Genomic DNA, 14,024 nt, shown 5'->3' with positions numbered 1-14,024 from the left:
TTAAAAATCTTAGCAATGTAATTTTGCATTGCTTATTAAATATATCTATGCCCAGGAGCTTTATTTTTTCTTCACCAGGAATGCCAAAAAATACGAAAGAAAAAAAAACCCAGATCATCCTCAATGAACCCGCAGCCGCCAAGTCCCAAGTGCAGTGCCAGACACATTAATGCTGAAAGAATGCCAGCGTAATTCTGCAAGCCCAGAGATTTGGCTCTTTGAGATAAGTTTCCGATAAGCATCTACACTTGTGGCAGCCCATCCGCCTCCAGTGCACACCACCAGCCCAGAGACACCATCCGTTGCCATGCTGGCAGCAGTGAGAGTTTGTCCTGATGGGGATTTATTGCAGGAAATGACCCTGTTTTCCTGTAAAATGATTTGTTTCAGACCCAGGCCTGTCTAGTCCTACTGAAAGCTCCAGTGGGGAGCTGGACAGCTTTCTGACTTTTTCTCACTGTGTTTGAATAAAGCACCTCTCCACATTTCACTGCATTGTGGAGGAGATAAAAGGAAAATTGGATTCACCTGAGGGAGGATTTCATAAGGAAATTAGGAAATTCCTTTAGCATTATCAATCAGCATCTATGCATAGCATTTTTATATTCGACTCTTTCTGTGTCTTGCATTCATAGAACGTTTCTTTGCTCATTGCTCTCTTCTTTCTTGAAGTCTCATTATTTCATGGCTTTTCTTTTCTGACCGATAAAGAGTCTTTGCAAATGGACTCTGTAGCATCTCATTGTTGGTATATTCAATTCACCTTTCTCATTTTTCATTGAGGAGACAATAGTTGCACTGGCTATTTTTCCAGAAGGGAAATGAGTGTACTGTCCATTGGAGCCTGAGGTAAAGCAAGGGCCCTATGAGATTTATTCCTTGAGGCTCTGCAGAGGAAATTTCCTTGCTAAGGATCCTGGGTAGTCTGTGATTGCTTTTGAAACTGCTGAATGTTCCTTAAAAAAGAAAGGTGGGTGGCTTTGTTTGTCATTACCTCTGTAATAAATGATTGTCTTATTTAGTAGCTTCAGATATCACAGATTTATTCTGTTACAGTTCTGAAGGTTAGAAATAAAGGTCACTGTCACAAGGCTGACATGTAGATGTCTGCATGACCTCGCCTCCCTTGGTTCTTCTAGCAGCTGGTAGCCAGTGTGATCACAGGGATCCAGTCTCTACCTTGGAGGCCAATGTCTTTCTCTTCTGGAGCTTCCAATCTCCTGGCCTTCCTCTGATAAGTATATTTAGGGTTTCATCTAGTATCTCCCTGGATTATCCAGGACAGTCTTATCTCAGGATCCTCTTTTCTATATAAGAAACATTTCCATATTCTGGTAATTAGGGCTCAGACACTTGTAGAGCCCATCAGCCTCTACTGCACGGAGATAGAAAATAACACCACTTTACTCTCCTTACCTAAGGGCACAGTAGCTTCATTTTCTTTTGTATCCTCTACTCACTACTACTAATTCAGCTATAGAAAAGGTAGACAAAATTTTATCAATTAACGAACAAGCACATATCAAAAATGATAAAGATTTTTCAGCACCTTCCATACATGGGTCAATCTGATATGCTTCCTTGTACTCTCCTCTCTCTCCTTCCCTCCATAACTTCCAGCCCCTTCCTTCTTGACTTTCCTTCTTCCCTCCTCTCTGGCCTGCTCTCCTTCCTTTCTTCCACTTCCTTCTTCCCCCTTTCCCTCTCTTCCTATCCCCTTTCCTCTCTCCCTTTCTTTTCGACCTTAGCAGGCAAAGTAAATGGATATAAATACAGTAGATCTGGTTGCTCCTGGTCATTTTCATAGTTAATGACTGAGCTCAAAACAACTGGATTAAATATGGAAAATGTAGTTTGCAAACTATCTTAAAATGGTTACACCTTTAAGTATAACTGAGTATAGAAAACTTCTGATGAGTCTTCAGAATGTTCTATACATCAAAGTGTTTGACATATAGCTCCAATTTGCCCTTGTGAATTTCCCATTGATGATGATGAATAGAACCATTTCTGAAACTCAAATTAAAAGTAAACAGAGTAGAGCCTCTCATGTGTAACCAATAAATTGAGGCCAATTATGATATTAGGATATTCATGTCCTTCAAAGTCACTAGATGCAGTCAGATGGTGTGAGGTCATCAAGCAGCAATAGAATCTGGCTATTAGTGTTAAATATTACTGATTTAAAGGCAATGTACTATAGCCAGCTTCCAATTAACTATGCTAATGAGGGAAGCAGGAGGCCTGGACAAATAAAAACCAGGATGATAATAGTAATCATAAAAAAATGCACCCCAGCTTTTGCTTTAAATATACTCTACCATTTAATTAGGGTTAAAAGAAGAACAAATTGGATATTATCATTTGTTCTTTCCTCTGCAAGTTCAAGGAGGATTTTAGCAAAACATAGTATCATTATCATGGATTCAGCAGGCCTGTAGTCATTGACAAAAGTCACTACACAGGGACCTGGGTGAGCCTGTGTCACGTTTAACTTGAGGGCTGCTGTTATTTATTGATAGTGGTGATCCAGCAGGATCACTTCTTCAAGGTTGGCTAAAGGTCTCTGCTCTTTGCAGCCTAGATTCTCCTCTTTAAGGACATCTGAGTGTTTCTTTTCCATGCTGGACTGAAACTCACTTTGTTCTGCTAATTTCCTTAGGTAAGAGGAAGGGTATTCTTCCATCTTCAGAGCACACCTGGAGGGTCAGGCCAGACCATTCTGAAAGCAAATCCTTCCATATGCTATCTGCTTCCCATCTTTGAGTGTAGAATTGATCACCACAAATTTGCTCCTCAAACTGGAGTTTGTTTTCAATGTTTGTAAGAAGCTCATGGAGCCCCTTGTTAAAATTTGGGTTTCCCAGGTTGCATGGATTGTGTGTTTCTCTGAGTAGTCCTGAGATTCAGCTGATGGGTTTCTTCAAGCCTATCTAGTCTGCCACTGTGGGCACGAACTTTCTTTGGTGGATCATGTCATCAGTAAAAAACATAAAGAATTTTCTTGGAACATCTTTTGTTTTTGTCATGATAAACACTGTGCTCTTTTATTATTATTTTTAATTGTTAGAAGTTCAATATCCAGAAAAAGGAAAGGTGTTATTTAGTCTAGGATTTAGCTAGTACCCTCTCCTAGAATATTGTGTATTAGGGGTGTTTTCTGATGGATGTTTAGAGTATATGCAGAGCACTGTGACCACAAAAGAAGAATCTGGAGGCCATGATGGAACCATTGGAAACTGTCCAGACCAGCAATGCCCACAATGTGCTCTCAGAAATCTCTACTTCTCTACCAATTTCTCTGTTAACTTTTATATTCTTGCTCACTTAATCTTGTCTCTCATACTAGACTTTTAGCAAAATCAGTGCTTTGTGCAAATGTCCAGTACGAATAGGTGCTTAATGAATATTTGCTTTGTTGGTGCATGGATCCACTTTCTACTGAAGTGGGATCATGTGCGATGCCAATAGAGTGAAATAGAGAGAATCATATTTCTGAGATCAAATATATTTGGTGAGTGCTTGCTACAGTGTAGATAGGTAGATTTTCTTAACTTCAGGCACCCTCACAGTTTTATTAAAGTATTTCTTTGTAAGATTGCAATAGACTACATTGCATTTTCTATATGTATTTCACTATAGAATTCCACAAGAGATATTTGTCGACAGTGTTGTCAGTAAAAAGAGGGAATTGAGGCCCTGCTGGCTCCCACCTGTAATCCTAGGTACTCAGGAGGCTGATATGTGGGGATTGTGACTCAAAGCCACCCCAAGCAAGAAAGTCCGTGAGACTCTTATCCCCAGTAAACTACTATAAATCCAGAAGTGGCATTATGGCTCAAGTGGTAGAGTACTGGCCTCAAGCCAGAGAAGCTCAGAGACAGTGTACATGAACACACAAAGGGGGAGAGGGGCAAACAAAATGATAGGGATTTTTTTTGGGTAGCTTTTATCTGTGGAGAACACACAAAGAAAAGTGAGTAGGTATGAGTTTTTATTAGTACATCCTGATTGTTCCAAGGGATTTCATTGTGATATTTCCAATCACAAAAATAAGTTACTTTAGTGAAATCCACTCCTGTTATTTTTTCTTATTCCTCCCCCACTTTTGTTTTGTTTTGTTTTGCAAGGTCCTGGAACTTGAACATAGTACTTAGGTGTTGTTCTTAAGCTTTGTAATCAAAGCTAATAATCTACCATTTGTTTTACAGCTCCACATCTGGCTTTTTTCCCTCAGTCCTGGGGGCCTTGAAGTCCTGTGCTTGGGCACTGTCATTGGGCTTTCTCAATGCTAGAGCTCTACCATTTGAGCCACAGCACCATTTCTGACTTCTTTCTATGTATGTGGCACCGAGGAATTGAACCTGGGTCTATGTGCATGCTAGGCAAGCACTCTAAACCACTAGGCCAAACTCCTGGCCCCCACATCTGGCTTTTTGATGGTTAATTTGAACCATGATCCTTAGACCTCAGCTTCCTGTCTAGTGAGGATTACAGTTTCCCTCCCCCACTTTTTTTTTTTTTTCATTTTGGTCAGTCTTGAGGCTTGAATTTTGGGCCTGGGCACTATCCCTGAGCTTTTCAGCTCAAGGCTACCACTCTACCACTTGAGCCACAGCATCACTTCTGGTTTTATGGTGGTTAATTAGAGATAAGAGTCTAATGGACTTTCATGCCCAAGCCGGCTTTGAACCCTGATCCTCAGGTGTCAGCCTCCTGAGTAGCTAGGATTAAAGGCATGAGCCACAGGCGCCCAGCTTGTCCCCACTTTTTATAACAATATTTTTGGTGGTACTTGGGTTTAAACTCAGGGCCTCATATTTGCTCATACAACTTGAGCTACACTTACCGTATGCCTGGCTTTTTTGCTGGTTGGTTTGGAGATAAAATTCAAAGACTTTTCTACTTGGTCTGGCCTTGAAAAAGGATCCTCTGGCTCTCAGCCTCCTGGTAGTTAGGACTCCAAGTGTAAACGGCCAGCATGCAGATTAAAACAATTTTTACTAAGTTTCATTATTCTGGTTTTACATTCATCCCCCTTCACTTTCAGCTCCCATTTTCCCTGCTCATTCCCACTCCCAAGCCATCACTGTTTGATACTTGTCTCAGTTTTTTTGGTTTATATTCCACAGAGAAGAGAGAACTCAGAGAGCCATCCTTCTTACTGAGTAGGGATTATAAAGAAACTTTTATTATTTTTTGTCTTAGCATGAAGCTCTACAAGAACTTCAAAAAATGTAGTATAAAAACAGTATGGAATTGGAGTGGACAGTCTCATGAAATAGTGAATTTCAGACACCCCTCCCCTTTTTCTATTTAAGTCATCTAAGAGACACTGAATACTCATAGGAATTATTTCAGGAGTTGAATTATCTATCAACTAGAGGATTGTATTAGATGACCTCCAAGATCTCTTTCAAAGTTGAAATAGCATTTTGTATTTTATCTCTCTCTTGCTTGTAAGTTGCTTGACAAGAAGACATAACCTCAGCACTGCGTGTATCTCATCGCCCAGGGCTTTGTTTCATAGTAGACCTTTAATAAGCTATTGCATATTGCTTGATGGATCTTTAGGTTGTTACAGAAGTTAACATGCTGTAACATGCAAAAGTACTATATGCAAAATAGTTGCTTATTTACTGATTGAAATATGTGGAAATATGCCATTTAACAATAGAGTATAGTTTCTGATGCTATCTTACTATATTTCTTCCTCTCTGTCTACAAATCCCGAATCTTCACTCCATTTTATAGGCAAACCTTGACTTAAATGAGTTGTAATCATTTGGATTATTTTGTTGTGAATTTTTAAAGCATATTGAATGGTTCAGGCATCATAAGCTAATTATCTGCAATGGTTAGATTGAATTTAGAGGTATATTCTTCTAGCTGGCTTTTGCTGTTTATGTTTTTTCTGTTATTGAGTTTTCCATCTGGCAAATAACGCACTGGCAAATTAGGAAACATCTATGTACTGGTTGTGTCCTTCACTCACTGCCAGTCACTCTAGTAGTACGTTATATTCTTTAGGCATTTTCCTTCCCTCCCTCCCTCCCTCCCTCCCTCCCTCCCTTCCTTCCTTCCTTCCTTCCTTCCTTCCTTCCTTCCTTCCTTCCTTCCTTCCTTCCTTCCTTCCTTCCTTCCTTCCTCTCTCTCTCTGTCTCTCTTATTCTCTTTCCTTCCTTATTCCCTTCATTTTCTTTGTTCCTTCTCTTTCTTGAACTCAGAGCCTGAGTACCATCCTTAGCTTTATTCCCCCCCCCCCATGCCCAAGGCTGGTACTCTACCACTTGAGCCACAGCTTTACTTCCTGAATGTTCTTCTCAAGTTTAACTCTGCTTCATTTGGCTACCAGTATAAATCTCTGTTCCTTTCAGCTATAGCCATTGGTTTTTGTTACATACCTAATGAACAGTAATTAATACAATGTGATCGAATGAAGAACTCCCAAGAAGTTACAAGTAATAGAAACTTAGAGTAGTACTTTCCAATAAAAGTACAAACCACAGGCTCAGCCTTAACTTTTCTAGTAGATACAATCAAAAAGTTGAAAGGGTAAACTCTTTGAAATTTTGAATACGGATTCAGAATTCCTTTAGTGCTTGTCTGGCTTTCTAAACCTCACACCTTTTACCAAGTTTCACACTTTATACTCTGAATGAGGATCTAGCCAAGAGATACACAGGGTATTGCAACCAGGATTTAATGTAACCAGGGCAAAGAATGAACTGCACTGATGTTAGTGGGTTGAAAGACCACAAAGGGAGCAGAGGAAAAAAAAATAATAACCAATCAATAAAAAGATAACTGTTACCTTAGACATTGAAAGAATGCTAACAAAAGACATAGAATGACCCCAACTTAGGAATTTAGAATGAAAATAGAATCTAACTGTTGTTCAGATTCCTGATCAGCCAACTGCTGGCTGCTGAGATGGTCTTGAGGGCACCCCACAAAGCTGTGGCTGCTGAGATGGTCTTGAGGGCACCCCACGAAGCTGTGGCTGGGCTGCACACTGGAGCTGGGGTCCACAGTTGCTGGAGTAGTGTTGGAGACTGAAGCCCGATCAACAGAGAGGAAGTCCTTTCCTGCCACCTATCACAGAGTGAAACTCACAGGAAGACAGTATGCAGAGCTCTGGCCTAGGCTTCTACAATGCAGGAGAGGGATGACATGGAACCAAGAAGAAAAGGTCTGTTGCTCCTGTTGTCTAACTGAAGTCTAGAGGTCAACGCAGTTTAAGCCTTGTGAACAGAACGGCTTGGCATTGTATTGCCATTGTATTGTTTGGGTCTCTCAGAGGGCCTAATTTTGTTGGGCCAGACATTTCATGGCCTCTTACACCTATTGAAAATGGTAGCCAATGCTAATTTTTTGCAAAGTAGCCTCTGTGGCTACTGCTGCAGCTTGGAAGAAGTGCCTTCTATGAGTGGTCATCACCTCTGCCTCTCTGCAAATATGACTGTAAGATGAACACCATTGTATTTTTACCCCTGAAGCTGTGCAAGCAACAAAGAGGTTTACTTGTAACTGCCTCTCAGTCCTAGGGCTTGAACACAGAGTCTGAACACTGTCCCTTTTGCTCGAGTCTGACACTCTACATTTGAGCTACAGCTCAATTTCCAGCTTTTTGCTGGTTAACTGGAGATAAGAGTTTCATGGATTTTTCCTTTCCTCGACTGGCTTCAAACTGCAGTCCTCAGATCTCAGCCTCCGGAGTAGCCAGGATTACAGGTGTGAGCCACTAACTCTGGCCTGTACCACCCATTCTTGAGGGGGTACAACTACCTGCATAATAGTTGGGCTCTTTTCTGAAGGGGAAGAAAGCACAGGTGGAGATGCACCAGTGTAGTATGGTTACAGAGAGCATGTGCAACGCCATGGATTGCATGGATTGCATTAAGGCGCTAATGTGCCTCCACTCAAACGCTCCATTTCCCCATTCACATGCAAAGGCAAGTGGGATTATTTTTTGCAAGAAAGATATATTTGTAGACTTAATGTTGCATATGTTTGAACTCTTTCCAAAATGATGTATTCATCAATGCTTAAAACATTTTGAAAGCTCTGTGTACGGGGAGGATGCATTAGCCACTTCCTGGCATGGCAATGTGTTTATGTTTGGGTTCCAGTTCAGTTCTTGGCTTCCTCATCACACAGCAGTTGGAATGAGTCTTTGAATTAGCATGAAATGACACGGTTTATTTTGTTTAGTAGACTCCGTCTTTACAAAGCTGGTGCCCGTTGCTCTGAGCCTGTCGTGAGCATTTGACTGTGATAGGCTGCAGGGGAAGAAAGGAGAAATCCTGATGATTGTTTTGACATTGGGTTTTTTCATTAAAAAAAGAAAACAGCCAATTCCCTTGTCATCTTCCCTTCCTGCTGCAACAAAAAAATCAAGCCATGGCTAGAATTTACAGAAGAAAAGTCTTATGAAAGGGGATTCTTTGTTATTTGCATTCACTTGCGTCCCTCCCTGCTTCAGCCTTTCAAGGCTGATCTACACAATCAGATTCTTTACATTTCTGGCTCTGTTTATGACTTTTGTCAAACAAAGGTGGATTGGAGTTTTCCCTTTTGGGATGTGAGCATCCTCAAGATATAAATTGCAGGGAAATTAATGAACGGAGATTGCTTAATTTTTGACACCTGAATCCTGGTAACACGCAGCTTCCCTTCAAGTAAGTCCCTGGCAGATGTTTTATTGTTTTGGTCGTTTCTCCTCTGGGGCTGTACATTAGGTTAATATATCACAAATAGCTGCTATTATAGTGAGAGTCACCTAAGCTATAATTCTGTATGACAGCCAGAGGAAATGTGACATGGTTAGGAACCCCTGTCACTCGTGTTAATGCTCAGGTCAATGTTTAATGACAGACCCAGCATGCTGCATCAACTTTGCTATCTTCCAAAGAAAGGGTTACTCCCAGGGAACAAGAAGTATTTGGAAGAAGTCTCTAGACAGTGGTGGGCTCCCTCTTCTCTGTTTTACCTCCTCATCTGTAATTGCTGTTGGATAAATAACATCTGAGATATGTCAGTCAGATTCTCTTCTCGAAGGTTCATCTAGGTGAGATCACACACAGGCACAAAAACACCTGACTTTCATCCAGGATTATGGAAAGAGCTCCAGATTCTGGATCTGTTTAGAAAGAGGAAGCAGAAGCCAGTATTTATGACTGTTTACCAATTTGGGAATACTGAGGACCAGCATAACCAGAGCCATACACAAAAGGTTTCCTCAGAGATGTTAACAAGTGGAGGATTTCCAGAGCAAGCTTTTCTCATGCTTGTGTTTGTGATATGTGAGCTCACATTGCTACGGAGCCATAGGAAGCCAAAGTGTTGGACACCTTGCCTTCCCAGTCAGTGCCTTTTCTTTGACCCTCACTGTGATATTCTCTCCCCCTCTTCCCCCCCCCCCACCCCGTGTGTGTGTGTGTGTGTGTGTGTGTGTGTGTCTTGAACTCATGGTCTGGGCACTGTCTCTAGGCTCTTTTGCTTAAGGCTGGTGCTCTACCACCTAAACCACAGGCCTATGTCTGGCCTTTTGGTCGAGTTAATTGGAGTTAAGAATCTCATGGAGAGGGGAAACAAGATGATTGGGAGGGGGTGGGGGAGGGAAATGGGGACAAAACCGTGAGAAGGGGGATCAATGTATGAAAAGTAATGCACCTACTACCCGGTAAATGTAACTGTAACCCCTCTATACATTACCTCTACAATAAAAAATTTAAAAATTAAAAAAAAGAATCTCATGGAATTTTCTACTCAGGCTGGCTTTGAATCCCCATCCTCAGATCTCAGCCTCTTGAGTAGCTAGGATTACAGGTAGGAGCCATTGATGTCTAGCTCTCACTGAGATGCTTGCTAGTGGTGGTGGTATACATTAATTTTATTAGCAGTGGTGGACATTTCCTCACTTTCCAGAGATTGTGTCCAACTGAAGAGCATACGGATTCCTATACCTATATCATTCCTATTCCTGATTTGCAATCAGGTGAACAGTTTTATGACAATTTGAAGAGTCCTGTGCTAAAGAAACAAATGGTCATGTAACTTGTTAAAGATGATGAAAAAAATGTATTGAAGAAAGACTGGCTAGGAGGGTCAGGGGAGGTTGCAGTATGGGGCAGAGACAAGGATCATCTCCAAGTGCAACAGGTATAGGCCAGAATTTATCTTCAAGAAGCAAGAAATAGTGAGGAATGGCTGGCAACAGTAGGAATGGAGGAGCATGCAGGCTATGTTCACCTGGTAGGATTCTTACTGGAGGAGGCGTGGGTGACCGGTTATTGAAGGAGGAGCATAAAGAATTCATTGTATCTCCCAGGAGTGGAGTTTTTGCTAAGATGGCACTTCAAGGTTCTTGCTGAAAGTAGGCCAAGGACAGAGCTGATGCCTAATTGAGAACAGGGCTCAAAGGCCCAAGGCTGACTCACAGTTGTTTGTGGAGAGAGTCTTCATTCCTGAGCAGCTGTGTTCAAGCTGCCATCTGGGCCCTTGGTAATTATTACTATTTTTTTGGTAGTTATTTTTAAAGGGCAATATCATACATATAAGAGATTTTTAGAAAAAATGTTTTCCCCACTATTAATTAAAGATATAATTGCTATTAATTAGTTTTCCAGGTATTAATTAAAATGTAACTTCTGTATAATCTGACAACCCATACTATTAAATATTTATCTGAAAGAAAAGGAACATATTGAAGAGAATACTCCACCACCCAATATTTATTGGTTGAGACCTTGGTGTTCATTGATGAATAGATGGATAAAGAAGGTGTGGAATTGTGGGATATAAAACTATAATATATGGCTATAATATGTATAATTATAAATAATACATAATATTATATAACATATATAAATTCTTAACATTTTGGGCAACACTTGGGCTTGAACTCAAGACCTCATACTTTCTACACAGGTGCTATATCAAATGTGCCTTTACCTCTTCTGGATTTAGGCTGTTTTTCAGATACAGTCTCCCCCTCCCCCAGGGCTGGTCTTAGTCTGTGCTCTTCCGCTTATATCTCCTGCATAGCTAGAATTACAGGCATACCATGATGACCAACTTGTTGATTAAGATGAGGTTCTGATAACTCTTTGCCTAGACTGGCCTAGAAATTAAATCTTACCAATATCTGCTTCCTAGGCATGAGTCACCACATCTAGATACTATATATTATATGTATAATATAATATTGACTATTATTAAGTCCTTAAAAAGAACTAAATTCGGTCATTTGTGGTAGCATAGATGGAACTGGAGGATATTAAGCTCAATAAGCTTGGTACAGAAAAATAAATACTACCTGAGCTCACTTGTGTGTGGGAACAAAGTAGTGATTGCTGGAAGCGCTCTGTGTGTGTGTGTGTGTGTGTGTGTGTGTGTATGTGTGTGTGAGTGTGTGTGTGTCTGCATTTGTATGTGCAAGCATGCATGCATGTCTGTGGGGGGATAGAAAAGGTTGGATTAATATGTACAAAAATTCAGTTGATTTGGAGGATTGAGTTCTAGTCTTCTATAGCACAGTTCTTAACAATCATGTATTATAACTTTCTGAATAGTTAGAAGAGATGACTTTAAAAGTTCTACACAGAGAAATGGTAAATATTTGGGGTATGGATACATTTATTACTCATACAATGATAGCATATTAGAAATAATTGTTGAGCTATCACAATGTATAGGCATGCAGTTATTCAATAACCAATGAAAAACCTCTGAAAGACATAAATTTTCATAGTTAAGGGGAAGAAGGATCAGGAACATACACACACACACACACACACACACACACACACACACAGCACTTCCAGCAATCACTGCTTTCTGTTCCCACATACGTGTGTGTGTGTGTGTGTGTGTGTGTGTGTATACCAGCAAAACAAATATGGAAGCAGCACTCAGTATTTCTAAATCCAGGACTATGAATTGTTTTTAAAAATCATGGCAAGTCATAAAAGAAATGCAAATCAAAACAACTTTAAGATTCCACCTTGGGGCAAGGAGTTTGGCCTAGTGGTTGAGTGCTTGCCTAGCATTCACGAAGACCCGGGTTCAATTCCTCAGTACCACATACATAGAAAAAAAAGCCAGAAGTGGTGCTGAGGCTCAAGTGGTAGAGCTCTAGCCTTGAGAAAGTCCAACGACAGTGCTCAGGCCCTGAGCTCAAGCCCAGGACTGGCAAAAAAAAAAAAAAAAAGATTCCACCTTACTCCAGTTAGAATGGCCATGATCAAGAAGAAATCTAATAAAAACAAATGCTGGCGAGGATGTGGCCAAGAGGGATCACTACTACACTGTTGGTGGGAGTGCAAACTCGTTCAACCACTATCCAGAGCAGTGTGGGGGTTCCTCAAAAGACTAAACATAGAGCTCCCCTATGACGCAGCAATTCCACTACTTGGCATTTACCCAATTGTTCAGAAACAAGGACATATTAAATCCACTAGCACAACAATGTTCATTGCAGCATTATTTACCATAGCAAAGACATGGAACCAACCCAGATGCCCCTTAGTTGATGAGTGGATCCACAAGACATGGTATTTGTACACAGTGGAATTCTGTGCTGCTGTCAGAAAGAACGACATTGCCCCATTTGTAAGGAAATGGAAAGACAGAAAAAAATCATATTAAGTGAAGTAAGCCAGACTCAAAGGAACATAGGCTAAATGGTTTCCCTCATTATCAGTAGAAACCTTGGGCTCTCCTAGCAGAGATTTACAATAGAACAAAACCTAGATACAAAAGGCCATATAGTATGACCCTAAATGAAAGGACCTCCTGGATATAGAAACAAAAGCCATATAATGAGTGATTGTTGTCCTTAATGTACTATGTTATTTCTCATCTCTTTTGCTGACCCGGGGTTATCTCATATTGTTACAGTATTTCACCTTGTTATCTGATATATTGCATATATGCTTATTTGGTTATTTGAAATAGGATAGGGAAGAGGAGGAAAACAAGATGAGGGTGGGGGGAGGGAAATGGGGACCAAGACATGAGAAAGGGTATCAATGTTTGTGAAGTAATGCACCTTCTATCTAGTGATTATAACATAACCCTCTATTAAATACAATAAAATGTATGAAAAAAATCATGGCAAGTAAGAAACAACCAATTTGTTGTGGCACTATTTAATTAGCATGAATCTGAAAGATGAAGGTCTACAATAAGAATTTTGCTGCTATCATTCTTTCACCTTCTAGAAAAGTGAATTTTGATTTTGGTTCTATGCCCTATTTCCTGACTGTGAGTCAAAGGGAAAGCAGATTGGAGGATGAACCGCAAAGATACTTTCTACCTCCTGTTACTATGTTGGAAATGAACTTTACAATTTGGTGGGGGGGGTGGAGAGTCAGGGGGAGGGACTGTTCAAAAAGAAATCTACTGCTTACCTGACTTATGTAACTATAACCCCTCTAGACATCACCTTTTCAATAAAAAAAGGAAAGCAAAAGAAGAGGTGTTAGGGCAGGAGAAGACTGTGAGTGGAGTCAGAGCCCCAGGTGTGTGTGTGTGGGAGCCCCAACTGCTCTGCAGTGTGGTCTGGGAGTTTGTCTAGTTTCCTAAATTATATGTGGAAGTGGCATCCAGACAGACTCCCTTTTCTTGGTTCCATTTCTGGAGAGCAATGTGTTTGCTAGCATCTATTGTGGGTGTGCCATCCTGCCCGAGCTGCCCTTGTCCTGCTGTCCACACGGATGGCAGCCGGGGCTTCTCAGCCATTCCCAAAGCATGGCAGAGTTCCAGTGACACATCTGTGGACAGACTTTCTGCTTTCAAGGTTCTTACGACTTTCACATCCAGGAAATCAGCAGTGAGATAGACTCACATCACATAAATCTTTTAGTGGCTACCTGATGCTTTTAGGAGGATAGCCAAAAATCCTCTCATCAGATTTTTGCAGCCCTCACCTGAGTGTCTACATCCTTCAGCAGCCTCAGTTAGTCCCACAGCTGTAACATGCAGAAGTAAACTTGATTTTGTCCTCTTTAACCTGATAC

At 40.8% G+C, this 14,024-nt stretch overlaps 1 long non-coding RNA gene across 2 annotated transcripts in view; it reads left to right on the top strand.

The window, feature by feature from the left end:
* The window catches only part of LOC150066707 (uncharacterized), a 507,115-nt gene that overhangs the window by 213,168 nt on the left and 279,923 nt on the right, over window positions 1-14,024 (top strand). The gene's annotated exons all lie outside the window — the stretch shown is intronic.

Source organism: Megascapheus bottae, chromosome 2 (genome assembly GCF_031878675.1).
Source record: "Megascapheus bottae isolate mThoBot1 chromosome 2, mThoBot2.hap1, whole genome shotgun sequence".
NCBI lineage: Eukaryota > Metazoa > Chordata > Mammalia > Rodentia > Geomyidae > Megascapheus > Megascapheus bottae.
This window is presented reverse-complemented; position numbering and strand designations above follow the sequence as displayed.